We start from the raw sequence: 18,716 nt of genomic DNA on the forward strand, positions 1-18,716 counted from the left end.
TATGATTGTTTTCATAAACATTGTCTCATAAAGGATATTATATTCTTCCTAAGCTAATGTAGCCAACACACTGTCTTAATAGTCTAATTAGTGTCAATCTATTTCCATACTAACTGAACTATTACCAATGTCTTAACTACTTTTGTACACAACAGTAATGATTTTCAATCATTCATTTTTGCATAGTTTACTCTGAGAAAACTAAATATGTATATATTTATACCTCAACTGACTTAAAAAATTTGAGCATATGAAGCACAAAAGATTTTTTTCACTCCCAATTTTATCTAGAAATTTTTACCAGTATTTAAAAGTGCACAGTCAGATATTAAAAATAAAACTAAATGAAAATTTTCTCTGTACAGCTGACAGAGCAATGCTGATTAGATCTGAAGTGAACCTGCATGGTCGCAGGATTATTGCCCACACCCAGTTTCCAGAATGGGAGGAAGGACCCTGAAGTGGGCTTTTGGCTGTTCAGCCTTCTAGAGGTTTCAAGCTTCTGAAGCCAAGTCGTAGTTTTTAGCCAAATACCGAGGCCAAAGCCCAACTCCAGTGTGTCCCACTACCAATCTTCCTTGCATTCCTCTTTTCCTTCCTCTTTATCTTCCTCTTCTTTCCTCTTTTTTACTATTTTTACTTCCTTCTTATTTTTTCTTTCTCTAACTTCTTTGTCTTCCTGCCTCCCCTTCCTTCTTCCTTCTTCCTTCTCCTTCAGCTGAAATGATCGGAAGCAGGACTATTCGTTTTGAAGGACTCTTGGATCTTCTGGAATGGTATCCCAGATGCTAACCCCAGTCTTCTAAGAAATAGGTATATTCTTGCAGATGTAACTACCTAGCCGACTCAACTTTATGTAAGATCCAACTTCACCATTCATTTCAGCCTCTGCTCAAATGTCAATTCTATGTAACAATTCAATCTCTCGTCACTCTCTACCCTCCTGTCCCGCTTTGTTTCTCCTCATGGCATCTGATACAGTCTGTACGCATTTGTGAATGTGTCTCCTTACTAGAACATAAACTGTGTGAAGACAGGACCATTTTGTCCAGAGCTGTATCTCCAGTGCCTGGAACCATACCTGGCACCTACTAACCAACCAATAAGTATTAGCTGTTCCTGCTGAAACTAAGGGTTATTCAGCCTCAGTCAAAACGTTCTAGATACAAAGCATTAAGTACAAGAGGATAAGAAATGGCTGTGCTATGGGTGACTGTTTTAAAATGTAGATTTTGTTATTATTCAGATATGGTGAGGCCAACAGATCAGGAGACGATTGTCATTGAAAAACTTGTTTGTTATACTCACAGATCTTAAGAGGAGGGGGCACGCCACACCACAGGGGGCCACATGAAGAAGCACCAGAGTCAGTCAGGAGGCAGAGGAAAGTGAAGGAAAAACACGGGCAAGAGCCTTTATTGCGGTGTCCTTGGGAAGGTACAATCAAGGCAGGGGAAGCAGGCTTAGGATTGGCTAGTTTGAATAACTTCAGCAGGCTCTGGGGCACAGGGCTGTCCCTAGCTGTCTGATACCTGGCTCTGGGGTGATCAGGGCTGGTGGGTAGTAGCCCCAAGAATAAGAGCCCAATAAAGGAGGTGGTCGGAGTGTGGATTTGGGGTTGGTAGGCTTGCTTATGAAAGGCACACTCCTCAGGCCAGGTGAGTTGTTTGCTAGCTCTAGGAATTAGCTAGCCCTGAGAGAGTGGCAGTCCCTCCAGGGTTAGCAAAACTCCGAGATGTCAGAGCACCAAAAATACAGAATGAAGAGACATGATTAATACAATGGCCAACTCTGTCCTCTGGGGGGAAGAAAAAGGCAGGAGTCAGACCCTAAGAGGGGAGGGCTTCAGAAAGCTAACTGACAGTGGTTGAAGTGAGGTAACAAAGCCAACTCCCGGGAGCCTAGAGTGGTGGCAGAGGCCACCAGAAGGCTATAGCAGCTGTATGACAAGAGTCTAGAAACCCCTGCTGTCTTTAAGCCAGGAGATTTAGTGGAAAACCATCTGCTCTCAAGGCAATTAGTTAAAAGGTGAACATTCCTAACACTGGCCTTCCACATATGGGTCATTTTGGTACTCCGAGAGGAAGTCTTGCAAAACTATGTCTGTTTAAGCACTTTTATCTATAAAATTAATTTTCTTCTATTTGAATAAAAAATACATGAAGTCCTTTTGTCAGGATTTTTTTCCTTGAATATTTTTTTGAATATATAATTCACCTTCCGTTAGTTTTGCCTGTTCTATAGTGCTTAATAACAACATGTTGGAAACAAGCCAAGTGTCTATAATAAGGAGTTAAGTGTCCCCTGTGTCTCCCACACCCCTGGAATATTGCACTGTGCTCTCCCAGAAACCGTTCTATTATTATTATTGCCTTCCAAAGCCAGAAAGGAGCCCCTGCTGGCCAAGGCTTGTGCTTTTAAAATATAACAATATATATTTTTTTTAATTCATGCATGCAACATACCTTTTGGAAGCTCTCTGTGAGGGCTGGGCCCTGTGTTAGGTGATAGACACTTTCCTTGTCTCCACAGAGTTTACAGCCTGGGACGTGAGAACCAACATTGACAAGCGCATGTATAAATTTACTCCTTTTCAGGTCGCTTCCACCTTTGAGCAATAAACATTTGTGATTTTTAATTATTCTTTTCTTTCTCTTCACATAAATCTTCTGATTCTCCATGCCTGTGTATTACTATGCTATAATCTAGAGAGAGTCTTAATCAGATGTAACAGTTTATTAAAATAAAAGTCAGCTATCTGTTGTTCTCAGTAACAATTGCAGCAACATGAGATTGACAGGGTTTCACTCATAAATTCTCTTTGCCAGCATCTCAGACCAGTTCCCCAAACGTTAACTGATAAGCTATTATGGCCAAGCCGCCATGCTAAATGCTAGGATGAAAAGGCTGATTTAGATATGGTCCCTGACTTCTGTCAGTTGCAGTCTGATATGTTACAAGAGAACTGAAGAAAAATCTCACTTTGCTTTGAGCGAGCAAAAACACTTTTATGGAAATCCATCCTCTGTGCTCCCAACAGTCCAAAATTTTCAGAAATTGCAAGCACCTGCTCTCAGTTTAGAGTTTAATGAAAGTATTAAAGCTTAGTTACTCCCCAGAATAATCCTTTGACATAGGTCTTATCACCAAGTCCTCTCAGAGGTCAAGAGAAGCCTGAGACATTTTTTCTTTACCAGAATATTTTGTTAATGAAGAAATGTCAGAAAAATTATCAAAATTATAATTTACTTTAAATGTTTATATAGGACAAATTAAAACTTTAAAACAAAAGAATACGATGCAATATTGCGTATATATTCACCATATAATTACAGGTTTTATTACAAAAATAGAGATTCATATTACCCTAGCCATACCCAAAGATACAGCTGCAAGTCAAGATTTTAAGATAGATAACTTCTTTCAGTTCTATCACTGTGAATCTGTGACTACATGTGTAATCTCATTTGGAGATGACATCAGAAGTATGAATGTGAGGCTCTTTAGGAATGTGAGTACTGGGCCAACTGGCCTCTTTGATGGCCCTTCTGATCAAGATGTTAGCGATCAATGGTCCTCAATACAGTTCAGTGAAATGCCCCTTTTAATAGCAAGTAATTAGTAACACTCGGTTTACAGTCCTAACGTGAAATTTATACATAAATTGATCACCCTGGTCCACTATTATCACCATCTCTATCTAGACAGCATTGCCCTGGGTTTTTAGGACACAACACCGTTCTCCAAGAGCTGTCATATTTACTTTAGCATCCTCCTTTCACGAGCAACGTGTAAGCTGACCGGGACATTCTCTGTGCCCATATTACAGATGAGGACATAAAGACTCAAGAGGTAGTGGTGGATGAGGGACCTTCCAATTCCTTGACAGGGTGAGGGTTACTCTTATGACAAAGCATAGGAGGAAAGCACCAACAATCCAGAAGTCCAGCTCTCTGGGGACAGTTTCTTTGGGTTAAGATAACACTATTTAACAAAGGAAATTCCGACTACCCTTTCTAATCCTGAGATGCCACCTACATCACTCAAATCTTTTCCTACAGACTTTAGTACCCACTGTATTCACAACTCCTTTTCACAGACTCAGTTACCACACTTAGCTATGGATGAAGCCCTGAAAATAAACAGCTTGCTAAGTTGGAAACACAAGTTGGTCAGAACAATTGTCCGTTTTTGATTGCCAAAAGGATTAAGTTGTAACCCCACACCCTACATGGAAATGTATAGCCTGCTGCTTGTTGTGTAACTGTGTGGGTATCTGACAGAGACTGCAGTTGTGTCTGGGTCAAGTCCATGACACAGGCATGCAGAAAGCCCAAGTCACTCCCTGACATTAGGACAAACTATGGGGGCAATGATGTTTCCTTTGAAGTGACCAGCTTTCCCTTTCTCCTTTTGTGCTCCTTAGAATATTTTCAATGTCACTCAAATATCCACTGCTTTCATATTTCTTCTGCTTTCATGCTAACCTCAATGAAAGATCTATAATTCATTCCCATTAAGGATTACTGAAAACAGCTGAAAATGTCACCTCTCCTCGGGGGAAGTATATTTCAACATCTAATTCTTGACATATGGGAAGCTGGACCTCAACTGCAGGCTGGTGTGGAAGGGAACAAAGCCCCAAATCATGTAGGCCACAGGCTTATGTTACTTACCTGCTCATTCCAGGACTAGCACCGCAGATAGGTGGCCAGTGGTCAAAACCTCAGTGTCCAACTTCAGTGTCCAATTCCAGTTGCCAGAATGCCTAGGTGATATCCAAGAGGAGAACCAGTTGGCGATTTCCTGGTCATAGCAACAATGAAAACAAGGTGGTAAGTTTCCAGGTGGTGGCGATTGTCAAAGTCTTGCAGATAGTTCTGGAAGAACACTGTGATTCTTAGATGGTCCACCTATTTGAGTAGGGCTCCAGCCAGAAGCAGGTGGCATGAAGAAAAGATCCAGCATCTAATTGGCAAGGGGGGAATATTGCTAAGAACCAGACAGGCTCTCAGAGTCCCAATCGAGTGGCCTAGGGAGCAGAATAGGGCTTGAGTTCTGACCTAAAAGACAGTGAGGGTAAAAGTCCAATCATAGAGAATGGGTGTGTTAGTCCAGGGTTCTCCAAGAAGCATATGCCAAGGCAGGACTAAAGCAGCAAGAATTTCATCAGGAGAAGGCCTGTGAGAGACAGCAGGGAGGGAGCAGGAGGATAGGGAGAGCTGTCAGACAGGGATGCAAGTCTGGCCCGAGCAAAGGAAAGAGTGGAGGAGGGACCGGAGAAGTATCCTAGACTGCCACGCGGTCTAAGAAGGGTTTGGCAAGGCCAGGCCGTAGGAGAATTGCGAATCCAAAGTTGAACATCAGAGGGGTCCTGTGTCTACAAGTAATAGGCTTACTATCCCTGCCACACTCAGTCATTGCCTGGGAGCAGCCTGAATAAGTACGGCCTTGGTTCAAAGGCAGTGACCAGTGAGCAGCTTGAGTCCTTGGTCAATTATGCTTCCTGCCGTTGGAGATCTGTGCATTCTCATGGCCACTAGAAGGGGCCAGCCCAGTAGGATTTACCACAGGTCTTGGAGAGGGGACAGGTGAAGAGCTCATGTCAGATACCAACATTCATTCCGGACCCTGCAGCTGGCCGCTGTGCGCCTTCCACCTTGGTGTGGATTAGCTCTGGGTGTGAGGGCAGCAAAATCAACAGACGGAAAATCCTCTGCGTGTAGGTGAACTTGGGCCTTGTGTGAATTGGCAATGATTAACGATTAATCTCAGGCTTCCATAAATTAAGGAGAGGCTCTAAACTATGAAATTAGACCCAGAGCCTTCAAATAAGAAAATTATAGCTTCTGGAAAATTTTTCCCACAAGATAACGGCAAGCTCCTATCTAAATTTCACTGTGTCACTTGCATCCTCTCCGATAATGCTACTCCTGTCCAGTGTTTTATGATGTTCTGCCAACCTCTTCTCAATCAGCCTTCTTCCTGCAGAACACTAAACAGAATAGTGGAGGTGACGTAATCTGCTTATTTCTCAGCCCGCAACTTTACTACAAACAGCATTCCAATGCCAGCATTTTCAGCTCCAAAATCATTATCGTGTTTTCCAGTCCAAAAGTTTCAATAAAAATGATAATATTAAGGAATAAGTAGAATTCATGCTTTCTGCCAACAGTTATTGAGTGCTTATTATGCACTAGGGTTTATATCAGGCCCGGGGGATTCAACGTGAATTAGATAGAAATTGTCCCTACTCTTAAGAAGGTTACTCTATTGGGGCGAAACAGTTAATAAACAAATTAATAAAAGAAGAAAATTCCATGTCATAGAATAATAGAAAATGCATAATAAAGGGCCTAAAAAGTTATCTGGTCCAATCCTCTAGCTTCAGACCAAAATGAGCCAGGGAATACGCAGTGTTGATGGTTACCAACCCCAATCCCATTTGAATCCGAGGTGCGCCTTTTTTTTTTTTAGCTACTACAATTAAATTCATAAAGCAGATCAGCCCCAAACCTGATGCATTTGTCATCAATTTTTCAGCAAGAAACTGCCAAACTGTCTTCCAAAGTGGCACAGGATTTTGCAGTCTTCTCTCCACCTTTTAAGTCCCACTGCCGACAAGCTAGATCCAGCTACCATCATTTCCTAAACTTTTGAAATAAGCCTCTAACTGGCCAGCTAGACCTTAGTTTGCCTGTCACAGCCCATCCTGCACAGCACTGCCAGACTACCTCCCCGAAGTAAGAGTCTAGACGCATCACTCCTGCTCCCAATCCTTCCCTGCTTCTTCCCCCATTTAAATACATACAAGGTGCCTCCCAATATGGTTCAACCTACTTTTCTAGCCTTACTTGTAACTATGTTCCAGGCTAACTATATGATTTACAGTTTGCTCCCTGAATAAACCCATCTTCATGTCTACATTTGTGGTTATCTTCCTGCTTAGAATCCAAGCATCTTTCAAACCCATCTTAAATCTAAACTCTTTCCTCCTGGGTCAGACTTCATCCTTGTTCCTGTAGAGCATGCTTAGGTCTAACTCTGGTCACGAGTCTAATGGCAACAAAGGGTGGATTGGGATAGATCTTGAGAAGAATAGCCATCCTTTTGCAAAGCAAGGGCCCCAGGTGGGCTTATTACAGGATCTTTAAGGATCCTCAGACATGGGAGGTGGGCTGGTTCCACTGTCGGAGAGGCTTAGAGTGACTCAAAGGTTCAAGATTCTCAGCTTCACCGAAAGAATTGATGGGGCTGGGGATTTGGCTTACACTTTAATTCTGACACCTGAAAAATGAAAATCTGTTTGGATTTTCAGCAAGGTTAGCCCTGAAGCTACAAGAAATAAGAGATTCTTTTAGGTCAATCACAGAAGTTCTCTGGCTCTCTGACCATGAATTGAGCTGAGTCTAAGGACCTGAGCTCGTCGTTTTCTTTCTCGTGTGCTTCAGTGCTCCCAGAAGTAGTCACTCCTCCCCTTGACCTTGTGGTCGTCATTGTTGCCACATAGATAATTGCAGCAGCCACTTGTTCCCACAGGTGCTTGCTTCACTAGGTATTTCCTCACAAGCAAACATAGGTGGTAATATGGCTAATTGTGACACCACCACTTGCCATGGGTTGCTGCATCCCAATTCCCAACTTCCAAGGAGCTCAGCACTGCATTCAAGTCCAAGGACATGACCAAACCCATCCCAAAATCTCAGTGTCCATTTCCTTGGACCATTCCTGGCACCAACTTTTGTATCAGTTGGTGTCCAGTCAGGAAACAGAAATCTCACCAGTTATTTTAACATAGAGAAGACAATGTTAAAAATTTTTGGCAAGATATCAGAGAAGCCAAAAGGCAAAAAGGGAACAAATATCACAGAGGTGCTAACTGCAGCAGGCGCTACTGCCTCCAGCCCTGAGGAAACAAGGGAGAGACTGCGAAGACTGAAACTGAGAAGCTGAGAGGGACCATGCAGAGCAGGCCCACACCCCTGCGGAGAGGGCCGGCTGGCCGGTGCTGGTCTCTCTGAGGCAGCCTGAAGACACTGGATCTAGGACTGCTGGAACAGCTGTCAACTGGAAACAGCTCCAGCACCAGCATGGCAGCCAGAAGGAGGACATTTTGCTGCAGCAATGCTGACGGGAACAGGAAGCAAACAGGAGGAAGCAAGTCCCTTCTTTCCCAGGCTTCTAGACTCCCCCAGACAAGGCACCAGCTGACAAAGGAGAAAGAGGTTTGCAGCATCTCAGGCTGGGCGTCGTAAAGCAGAGCCTAAAAGAATGGGTTGAGTTCAAGAGAAAACAACTTAACAATCAATGAGCAAATGTTCTTTAAATGCATCTCAAATGACACTTCTTCCATAAAGGTTTTCTTAATTTACTCTCTATAAATGTGTTCTTTCTTTCCTTTGAATCAATATAGTAACTTGGTTTCCTTTTGGTGTCACCTATATTCGGCCCTGTACCAGAGCTTTGTCTGTCTTGACCTCTCCGCTCTCTGCTGTCATCCTCCATATACAGGCACATATGTGCTAGAATGCTGGGACAGTGCCTCCTTGACCTCCACGTCTCCTGTCACTGCTCAATAACTGGTTGTTGAATTTATTCACTGCTGAATCCCCACGGCCCACAACTGGCCCTGGCACATAGGAGGTATATATATTTTAATGAATAACTAAAAGAGTTAGCGAATGAATTTAACTAACTGAATATCCGTCTAGAGAAATTAAGCCTGAGTGACACTAGGGGTTTTTGAATACAGAAATGCCTTAGTTAAACAGCTATGCCGTTTGAGTAAACAGAAGAAAATGTCTTCTTTGTGGAATGATGGACATAATCTCAAACTCAGGAAACTTCTCAGCATCTAACTCACTGCCCTCCTCCACTCTGCCTCCTGACCACGTGAGAAGGAAGACGTGTGCCAAAATCACACGGATTTAAGTGGATCCAAAATTGAGGCTAATTTCCCATAATACGATGAATGTAGAGAACGTATTTTGCAACCAGAACTAACAACAAAAAAAGTACTTGCGTAAACTTGCCTGAAAAGATAAGCATAACATATTATATTCAAAACAAAGGAAGAACGTTTCCAAACATTGCTGTGGAAAGAGATGGAGTCTGTTCCAAAGATACAGTTACCAAGAGTACCCTTGGCAGATGAATTTAGTTGTTGTTCTTTGCTACTAATCAGGAAACACTTAGAAAGGGGTCACCAAGTTAAATCAACATTTACTTATGGAGCTCCCAAGGAATACTCAACTCCCTACTGGGTGTTGAGGAAGATAAAATTAAAAGTGCACATGATGAGCTCTGAGAGGAAATGTGAAATCTATCTACAGAGATAAGAATTAATATTCGTGAGATAATTAGCAAACAACCTCTGGAAGTCTACAACATTAGGCAGCGTGGGACATATTATTTGATCTATGGGAAGTGTGCAGGTGCTAGGAAGCCTTCTCCTAGAAGAGAGTGAAGCTTGTTGGGGGTCTTGAAGCATTCACAGGGCTTGTACAAAACGACCACAGGCAGAAAGATGAGAAGGAATGTGGTGTGTGTGCTGGGTGCTAAGGGTACCAGATATCCTGGCAGACAGGTTGTATGCAGAGAAATGCCGAGTTGGGTAAAGCGAGGCAGAGTGTGAACGCCAGTGGGAAGCAACTGCCAAGCCTAGGGAGGGGCAGGACAGAATGGGGGGTTTAGGAAGACTAATTTCTTGAAGCCAGCTTCAGAAGAGTGGCCCCTGAGCAAGAGAAAAAGAAAGAAACTTACTGCTACAAGTAAAAGAGCTCCACAAAAAGAATCGCGGGGAGCCTCAGTTCATCTGACAGAGCAAGGTGGTACCAAGACAAGGTCGTCTCTGGAGAAAGGAAAGGGGACCCTGCCGTTCTGACCTTTCAGCCTGCCTGATTGAACAGCTTCCCTCTGTGCAGCCCAGGGCCTCCTCTTGGCAACGGGAAGGGTCACAGCAAGTGATGGGCCATTAGATCTTGTTACTGAAGGAAATTCCCAGGAAAGGGAAGGCTAAACCTTTTTCCCTGTCTCACTCCTTCTATCCCTGGGATCAGACAGAACCAGGGAGCACAGGCCCAGACAAGGGAGTGAGCAGGGATCACTGTGGTAACAGCAGGCCTAGAGATGTGATGCAGTGAAGCCCAAGGATGAAGAAATCACAATAAATCAAGGCCTCTGCCTACAGTTGTGGATCCCACAAGAGTCCCTTAGGTTCAGCAAAATACAATAATGAGAATTACAAAATGCAACGTGATCTGGAAATCTCCCCAAACCCTCACGTATTCAGCAATAGTCAGCTTGTCAGCCAAGAGCCAGAACTTCCCACACTTTACTGTAAGGTTCACAGTGAATTCTCTTGTCCTCCCTCAAAATCCTGGTTGTTGCCCAGGGAAGCCGGATAACAGGCAGCCTGTTCCAACCACTCTTGCTCGGTTTGGTGTTCAAACTATGAGCTGCTTATGGAATTTGATAAATGGAGAACTGAAGTCTATAAAAATCCAAGAGCCTGACCAGGTGGCTGTTGCTGCCCCGTCTTCCCACGGCAAGCTCTACGTCAGCTCCAGGGGAAGGACAGAATTTACGACCCTCTTAAATTTCTTCCAGCTCCTATCAAGAGAAGGAGCTGTGTATTTCGAAGCACACTATAATCCCCGTCAGCCATTTGATAACATACTTATTGGACACCTGCTATGTGCTTTGCCGTGCCTTAGGCAGAGGGACGAGAAGATGAATGAGGTGTGGGCTTTGAGGTGAAGAATTTCCCTCCCTAATCATTAAAACAATGCAAGGTACAGAATAGTTTAGAAAGAAGCCATAAAGATGGCCAACAGGTACACAAAAATATGCTTAACATCACTGATCATCAGGGAAATGCAAATCAAAACCACAATGAGATGTCACCTCATGCCCATCAGAAGGGCTATCATTAAAGAGAAGAGATCATAAGTGCTGGCGAGGATGTGGAGAAAAGGGAACCCTTGTGCCAGGTTGGTAGGAATATAGATTGGTGCAGCCACTATAGAAAACAGTGTGGGGTCTGGCCCCGTGGCCGAGTGGTTAAGTTCTCGGGCTCTGCTTCGGCGGCCTGGAGTTTCGCCAGTTCGAATCCTGGGCGCAGACATGGCACCGCTCATCAAGCCATACTGAGGTGGCATCCCACATGCCACAACTAGAAGGACCCACAACTAAAAATATACAACTATGTACCAGGGGGCTTTGGGGAGAAAAAGGAAAAATAATTTTTTAAAAAGAAGGAAACAGTGTGGATTTTCCTCAAGAAATTAAAAATGGAACTACTGTATGATCCAACAATTCCACTTCTGCATTTTTAGCTGAAGGAAACAAAAACACTAATTTGAAAAACATATCTTCACCCCCAATTTCATTGCAGCATTATTTATAGTAGCCAAGGTATGGAAACGACCAAGTGTCCAGTGACGGGTTAATGGATTAAAAAATGTGGTATGTAGGGGCTGGCCCGGTGGCTGAGTGGTTAAGTTCACTAGCTCCACTGCAGGCGGCCCAGTGTTTTGTTGGTTCGAATCCTGGGCGCGGACATGGCACTGCTCATCAAACCACACTGAGGCAGCGTCCCACATACCACAAACAGAAAGACCCACAACGAAGAACATATAACTATGTACCGGGGGGCTTTGGGGAGAAAAAGGAAAAAATAAAATCTTAAAAAAAAAAATGTGGGGTGTGTGTGTGTGTGTGTGTATATATATATATATATATATATATAAAATGGTGTATGTATATTGTACATAGTTTTCTGTATGGTGGTGTATATATTTATACATAGATAGAATAGATTGTTATTCAGTCATAAAAAGAATGAAATCTTGCCCTTTGTGACAATGTGGATGGATTTTGAGGGCATTACTCCAAGGGAAATAAGTTGGACAGAAAAAGACAAACGCTATACATGGAACCTAAAAAAATAAACAAAAAGACAAGTTCATAGATACAGAGAACAGATTGGTGGTTACCAGAGGTCGGGGTGGGGGGGCGGGGCTGGGGAGGGTGGGGAGCAAGTGAAATGGGAGAAGAAGGTCAAAAGGTACAAATTTCCAGTTGCTAATATAAGCCCGGGGGATGCAATGTACAGCATGGCGAGTATAGTTAATAACACTGGATTGCACATTTGAGAGTCGCTAAGAGGGTAAATCTTAACAGTTCTCATCATAAGAAAAAAAAAATGTAACTACGTATCGTGGTGGATATTAACCAGACTTGTGATGATCATTTTGCAATATATACAAATATCAAATCATTGTGTTGTACACCTGAAACTAATATAATGTTACATCTCAATTATACCTCAATTAAAAAAATAAAATATATATTTCCTATACTCAAAAAATAAAAAAGGGTAGCTTAGAATGCTATGAAACTGACTAGAAAAGTAACAGGAGATCAGAAAAGGGAGATTCAGATAGAAACTGGACTCCTAGGAAAAAGTACCCACAGGGCATCACCACCGACTTGAATACAAACCAGAAATACGCTGGGAAATAAGCCCAGCTGGAGACATTTGCTCTGAGTCACAGCTTTCGGGAAACAACTAAGCTAAGGTGTGCTGGTATCATTTAAGAAAATGTTCTCCTTGGTAGACTTGTCTTCTTATAAAGTAGAACTGCTCCATAAATAAAATTGACTCTTGCAGAAGACTGACTATTTTCTACTTGCTGGATAAGAGGTTTCCAGGAAATAGCCTGACATGCCACATGTCTAATCTAACACAGTAGCCACCAGAAAGAAAGCCAGCACTATTTGTATAAGGTTGAATGGGCCTCTGGAATAGAATCTGAACCACAATAGAGCGTCTCTTACAAGTTAGGTGATCATATCATTTTTCAATTAAGTCAGACCATTTTTGAGAGTGAGAAAGGGCGTTATTAATAAAGATACCGGGGGGCTGGCCCCGTGGCCGAGTGGTTAAGTTTGCGCGCTCCACTGCAGGCGGCCCAGTGTTTCGTTGGTTCGAATCCTGGGCGCAGACATGGCACTGCTCATCAAACCACACTGAGGCAGCATCCCACATGCCACAACTAGAAGGACCCACAACGAAGAATATACAGCTATGTACCTGGGGGCTTTGGGGAGAACAAGGAAAAAAATAAAATCTTTAAAAAAATTTTTAAAAATAAAATTAAAAAAAAATAAAGATACCGGCACAACTGATACTCAAAGACTGTCTGGAGTAAACCAGGACACGTGGCCACTGTACTTATGGGAACATATCCTCTCTACCAACCTGACCTTTCTCTGATGCTTGAACTTCCACCATAAGAAACATATTCCTTTGCTTTAAAACATTGCTGTCTCTTAAAAGCCAAATTTCCCCATCATGAATTGCCATATCAATACTTTCTTAGTCTTAACCACTGAGTGTAACTGCTATTCAGATCCCTTGCAAAGAGACATGGTTACCTGGGAGACGGCCTTGAAAGGTTTCCGGTGGGAGGTACACACCGCTCTGTGCACTCTCCCAGGTGTGCCCCTTTGCTCCTGTGGTCCCAGGGCTGACAGAGCTTTCCCCTCTCTGTAGCCACACTTTTCCTTTCATTCTTCAAGACCTAACTCAAACACTAACCCTACTGCTACTCTCTCTCCAGTCCCTTCCCACAGGGTGAACTCCTCGCTCCTCTGAGTTTAACGACCTTTTCATAAGGCCCTGTTACTGTGCTATCACCATCAAAGCTGTCCCACAGTCAGCAATGTATGGGGCTTCCTCCCATCTAAGTCGTCTACTGCAGTGCCTGTCACGTAATAAATACTCCGTGCATGTTCATTCCTTTCCATCTTCTTTTCCTTCCCTTGAGGAGAGACAGCATGGGGTCCTAACCCCACTCGTATTAGTTGTGTGACCCTGTGCAGATTAATCTCCCTAAATCTCAATTTTTCATCTGGATAATGGAGACAATAACACTTGACTCCTAAGGTCCTCATGAAAATCAATGAGATAACGTAATTAAAGGGCCAGCCTAGTGCCAGTGAGTGTGCAGTCAGGGGAATCAACGGTGGTTATTTCTAGTGGTCTCCCCACCCCGGCATTTCCTGAGCACGGGCACAGTGCGGAGCCTTTTACAGGCCACAGCCTGAAGTTTGCCCCAGACAACATGTTTCTAGGGGACAGTCCTCTGACCTCTCTTTTGTTACTGAATCTCAGTGCCTCAGACAGCGCCCGGCACAGTGTCAGTGCTCATTACTATCTGTTGAACAACCTTCTGAAGTGTTATCTTTTCTGTACACTCTAAAGTAAGTATTCTCATTACTCCCATTTTATAGGATATTGGAAAAAACACAGCATCAAGTCATAAGTTTTTGCTGGTTTGCCGAGAAAGAACAGCTCAGTTCTTTCATCGGGAAATTGAGGATCATGATAACAATTATCTTACCAGGTTACTGGAAGATAATAAATGGAAAGCACTTTCTAAATATTTTTCAGTATTCTGCAAATGTTCCTTAATCTCAGTCTGATCCTTGTGTGGTTCTTGGAAAGCCTAGTGTGAACCGGTGGTTTGAGCTGGAGAGCCCTGAGCTGCAAGAGAACAGCGCAGGACTTTATGCACATGGAGACCTGGGATGCCAACCAGGAGGTAGACTCCAGCTGAGGGGGAGGTGGAGGAGGCCTGGAAATGACCACCCTTCTCCCTGGCCTTAAGACGTCTCCAACTCCTGGGTCCTCCATAATGCCCAGGGCCAGCCCTGAAGGAGAGGGTCACTGGGTCTGAGAAAGAACAAGAGACTGTGAACAATTCTCCCATTGTTTCATGATTTTGCTCACTTTGATCTATCAAGTAACCCCAGGGATGAAATCACTTGTCTGATTAAGTACCTAGAGTACCCCCACTTATCTCTCTAAAGATGCTGCCAGGCTGTGGGAACTCAGAGGCAAAAGACACACAAGCTCCTGACCTTCCTGATCACTTTTGAATAACGGGCATTTCTCTAGTCTTATTGAGTCACAAACACAGTCTCCATTCAGAAAATAGAAGAGCCAGTCTCTCGTGTAATAATCAAAACCCTAGACTTTATTTAAAGTTCTAATCTTTTCTCTAGCACCTCCAGCTGGACCTTTTGAAAGAGGAAACCTGAGGTCCTGGAAGGGAAGCATGAAACTTTTCTCCTTTACCACCTTATGTTTCCGCTCTTCTTCTCCACGAGGCTGACAGGAGGTTTCTGACTCTCAGGAAGGTGAGGAAGCAGGTAGGGAGGAGGAAAGGGAAAGAGAGGTTAAAAAAAGTGAGAGGGGGCGGCCCAGTGGCGTAGTGGTTAAGTTCACATGCTCTGCTTCAGTGGCCCAGGATTCACAGCTTCGGATCCTGGGTACAGACCTACACACCACTGATCAAGCCATGTTGTGGCAGCATCCCACATATAAAAATACAGGAGGATTGGCACAGATGTTAGTTCAGCAACAACCTTCCTCAAGCAAAAAGAAGAAGATTGGCAACAGATGTTACCTCAGGGCCAATCTTCCTCACCAAAAATAGTGAGGGTGGGGAGGAGATTTTACTTTAATTGATATGTCATATTCTGGCTTCCAAGTCTCTGGGCCTGGTAGATGCTTAAAACTAATTCTTACTTGTATGGATCTTTTGGTTTATACTTCAGGGGACCCAGAACAGTGGTGGCCTCTCCCTGATAGTTCCCTTGACCCAGAAGAATGGACCCTGTTCTGGCAGACACTTCTTTAGCCCTATTGCACAGAATCTAATATGACCCCATATTAGCTCTCTCGGGTGGCTCACATCTGGCTCTCAGGAAATCCTTATACGCACTTCATCTCAACAAACTCTGGGAGCACAGGCCAAACCCGACACAGAAGCAATTCTCGGTCACAGCTAGCCGGCCCGTGTCACATTCTCCAGATTTCTCAGGCAGGAGTCAGGTAGACAAATTTCCATGGCGCCCCGAACTGCTCGCCAAGTGGTGGGGTTGAGCCCGCGGTGAGAAGCAGGTCTTCTGATCCCACTTCTTGGATGGGAAAGGAACATGCAGCACACCAGCTGCTCCTTCCAAAGAGATCCACTTCAAAGATTCTCTCTCCAGCTCCACTTTCTTGACTCTCATGCATCAGCTGAAACTTCCAATTTCATAGGTGGCTCTCAGCAGCCAAATTAAATCAAATTTTTGGTAGTGGGGGCACATAGGCTAATGAAGATCCTCTTAAGCAATTTAAATATATTTGTGTTGTCTTTGGCTTATATTTTCTATCTTTGAAAAGATTTACTGAGGTTTACTCAGTAAATTAAGAGATTCACAGAATGTCAAAAGGACTTTAGAAATCATCTAACTTGCTCATTTTACGGAAGAGAGATCTGTAGTCCTACAAGAATTATCACAAAATATACAACCAAAGGGATAAATCTCTGACTATTTACTATATTACTATTAGAGGAGGATGTGAATGTGTTTAGGTATTCTAAGAATGTGGTAATGGCTTCCATTTAATAGCACATAACCCACTGTGCTAGATGCTGCCTGGTGACACTTGGCATATCGTCTCTCCCCCTGTGGGCTCCCTCCTGCATTGCAAGGAGTAAAAGGCTAAAAACTACATTTCTAAGACTTCCTTGCAGTTAGGGTTTGCATACAATTTTGCTTCTTCCAGTGAGATAGACATCTGGGCTTGGAAGGCAAAGGGAAGCAGAGGCTGAATTTCTGCAACTCTGTTGATCAGCAAATATGCTCCAACAGGTGTGTTTACTTCAGCCAAACTGCATGTCCCACCCTTTGGAGGTGTCTGTTTTTGGCAATAGCAGTTTCCTGACCTTTGGATGGCAGTGCTAGGGGTGTGACAGCCCCTAGCTGTGGCAGGCCCCTGTATTCTGCTCCTCCAGCCCCTCCATCTATTGCAAGCACCTAATTCCCTGTACTATATCCCTTTATTCACGAAATAGAATGATTTCTGCTTCCTGTACTAAATCAGGAGTGATGTATGTATAAATCATAACATAAAATCTTCAAGATGGAAGGACCTTCTTTGAGGCATCAAGTCTGTGATCAGTCAGCCAGTCCCCAAACAGCTACTTCTTAGTATCTCTTGTCTCCACTGTCTACTCTCCATTCCCAGACACTGTTCTAATCGAGGTCCTCAGTATCTCTGTTCTAAACTATTGAAATAACATCCCTGAGTCTAGTCACTGTCCACTCTAGCTTCCATGTGAATCTGATCTTTTCTGATCTTGTCACATTCTTCTTCAAAATTCTTGAATGGCTCACCATAAACCAGCGGATGGCATCCAACCCCTTGAGTGTGGCATTTCAATATCCCTCACAATCTGGTCCCTGAGTGTTTAATTTCATCTTCTGCTATTCCCATCACCTTATGGTTCACAACACTGAACTAATTGTAGCTCACTCTATCATGTTCTCTTACTTTTCTGTGCATGTGCACATATTTTTCTCTCTGCCTGTCGTGTGTTCCTTGTCTGTTGTCTACTACCTAGCAAGCGTCTATTCTTCCTTCAAGACTCACTTGCCTTCTCATTTCCTCTGGAAGCCTCTCTTATTCTTATCCCAGGTGGACTTAGATGTTCCTGCCCGAGCGCCAGCACTGCACTGGATCATACTTCCATCATGACATTGATCATCTCTCTCTCCATTAGACTGTATGCTTCTAGATGGAAAGCACTTCTCATCCTTGAATCCCCAAGAGACTAACAAAATGCATAACATATGGTAGGCACTCAGGACATGGAAGGGAGGGTGGGAAGGATGAAGTGGGAGAAGGAGAGGTATAGAAGCAGGAAGAGCAGATAGAAGTGGGAGGGAGCCAGAGACAAGATTCAGTGACTTCACAATCTGTCCTTTGAATTCACTAGTTTTACAAACTCATCATCTCCAAGGGTTAGCTCAGCTCCTCAAGTCATGCCCTCTAAGTTTCCAGAAAATTGAAATTTTTTTTCGCTTTAGCACAACTAAACCTTTCATTATAGGCCAGGTGCATAGCCTTTGTTTACATATTCTATAGTTCCAAAAATAATTCTATAGTTCCAGCAACAATAAATAAAAGAACCGTTGTTCCTTTAATCTCCCAGGGGTTTCACCTTACAGCTTTGGTGACCATATCAATTACTGTTTTATTTTCTGGAACCAGGAGCAGGGACCTCACTCTTGCCCTCCCCCATCCTCTTCTTCCTCTGTCTCCCATCCCCTCTCCTATTCTGTTATCCCCACCACACTGAGTCCGTCTCTTCCAGGTTTTACCAGGGCTCTATACCATGAAAAATACAAAGAAAAAGGAATGCTTACTTTAAGAATAATAACTCCTCCCCCTTCCCCAATTTCTACAACAGAAGACATTGTTAAAAGCCATTCTTTTCTACATTTAGAGAACTGCTCATTCTCGGGGGAAAGGAAAGCGGTTGATTAAGAGTAAAGCCCCTTACCGCCAAGCCTTCAAAGTGAGTAGGGGTGATTTGGTACAGTGGATTTCATGCAGAAGGCTTGAGTTCTGGTTCTGACTCCTTTACTTGTTAGCTCTGAGACCTTGAAGAAGTAATTTCTAATCTTCTTGGCGTGACAGTTGCTTCCTTTGCAATTCAGAGCATTGGACTGATGAACTTCAAAGTCCTTCCTGCTCTAACAGTCACTGACTCTGCTATTTTTGGCATCTTGAACAATCAGAAGAAAACAGATTTAGTATCTTACTATAACAAAAGTGATAAAAATAATGAGCATAAAAACTGTTAGTGTGC

At 43.3% G+C, this 18,716-nt stretch overlaps 1 long non-coding RNA gene across 1 annotated transcript; it reads right to left on the bottom strand.

Annotated features, from left to right (window-relative positions):
• Positions 1-2,146: 2,146 nt before the first annotated feature.
• On the bottom strand, positions 2,147-18,560 carry LOC138924215 (uncharacterized). Its single transcript, XR_011438987.1, has 3 exons — positions 18,408-18,560; positions 4,677-4,806; positions 2,147-2,608 (listed from the first exon to the last, which is right to left on the bottom strand). It is a non-coding gene; the product is annotated as an uncharacterized lncRNA (long non-coding RNA).
• Positions 18,561-18,716: the final 156 nt, after the last annotated feature.

This window comes from Equus caballus, chromosome 5 (genome assembly GCF_041296265.1).
Source record: "Equus caballus isolate H_3958 breed thoroughbred chromosome 5, TB-T2T, whole genome shotgun sequence".
Taxonomy (NCBI): Eukaryota; Metazoa; Chordata; class Mammalia; order Perissodactyla; family Equidae; genus Equus; species Equus caballus.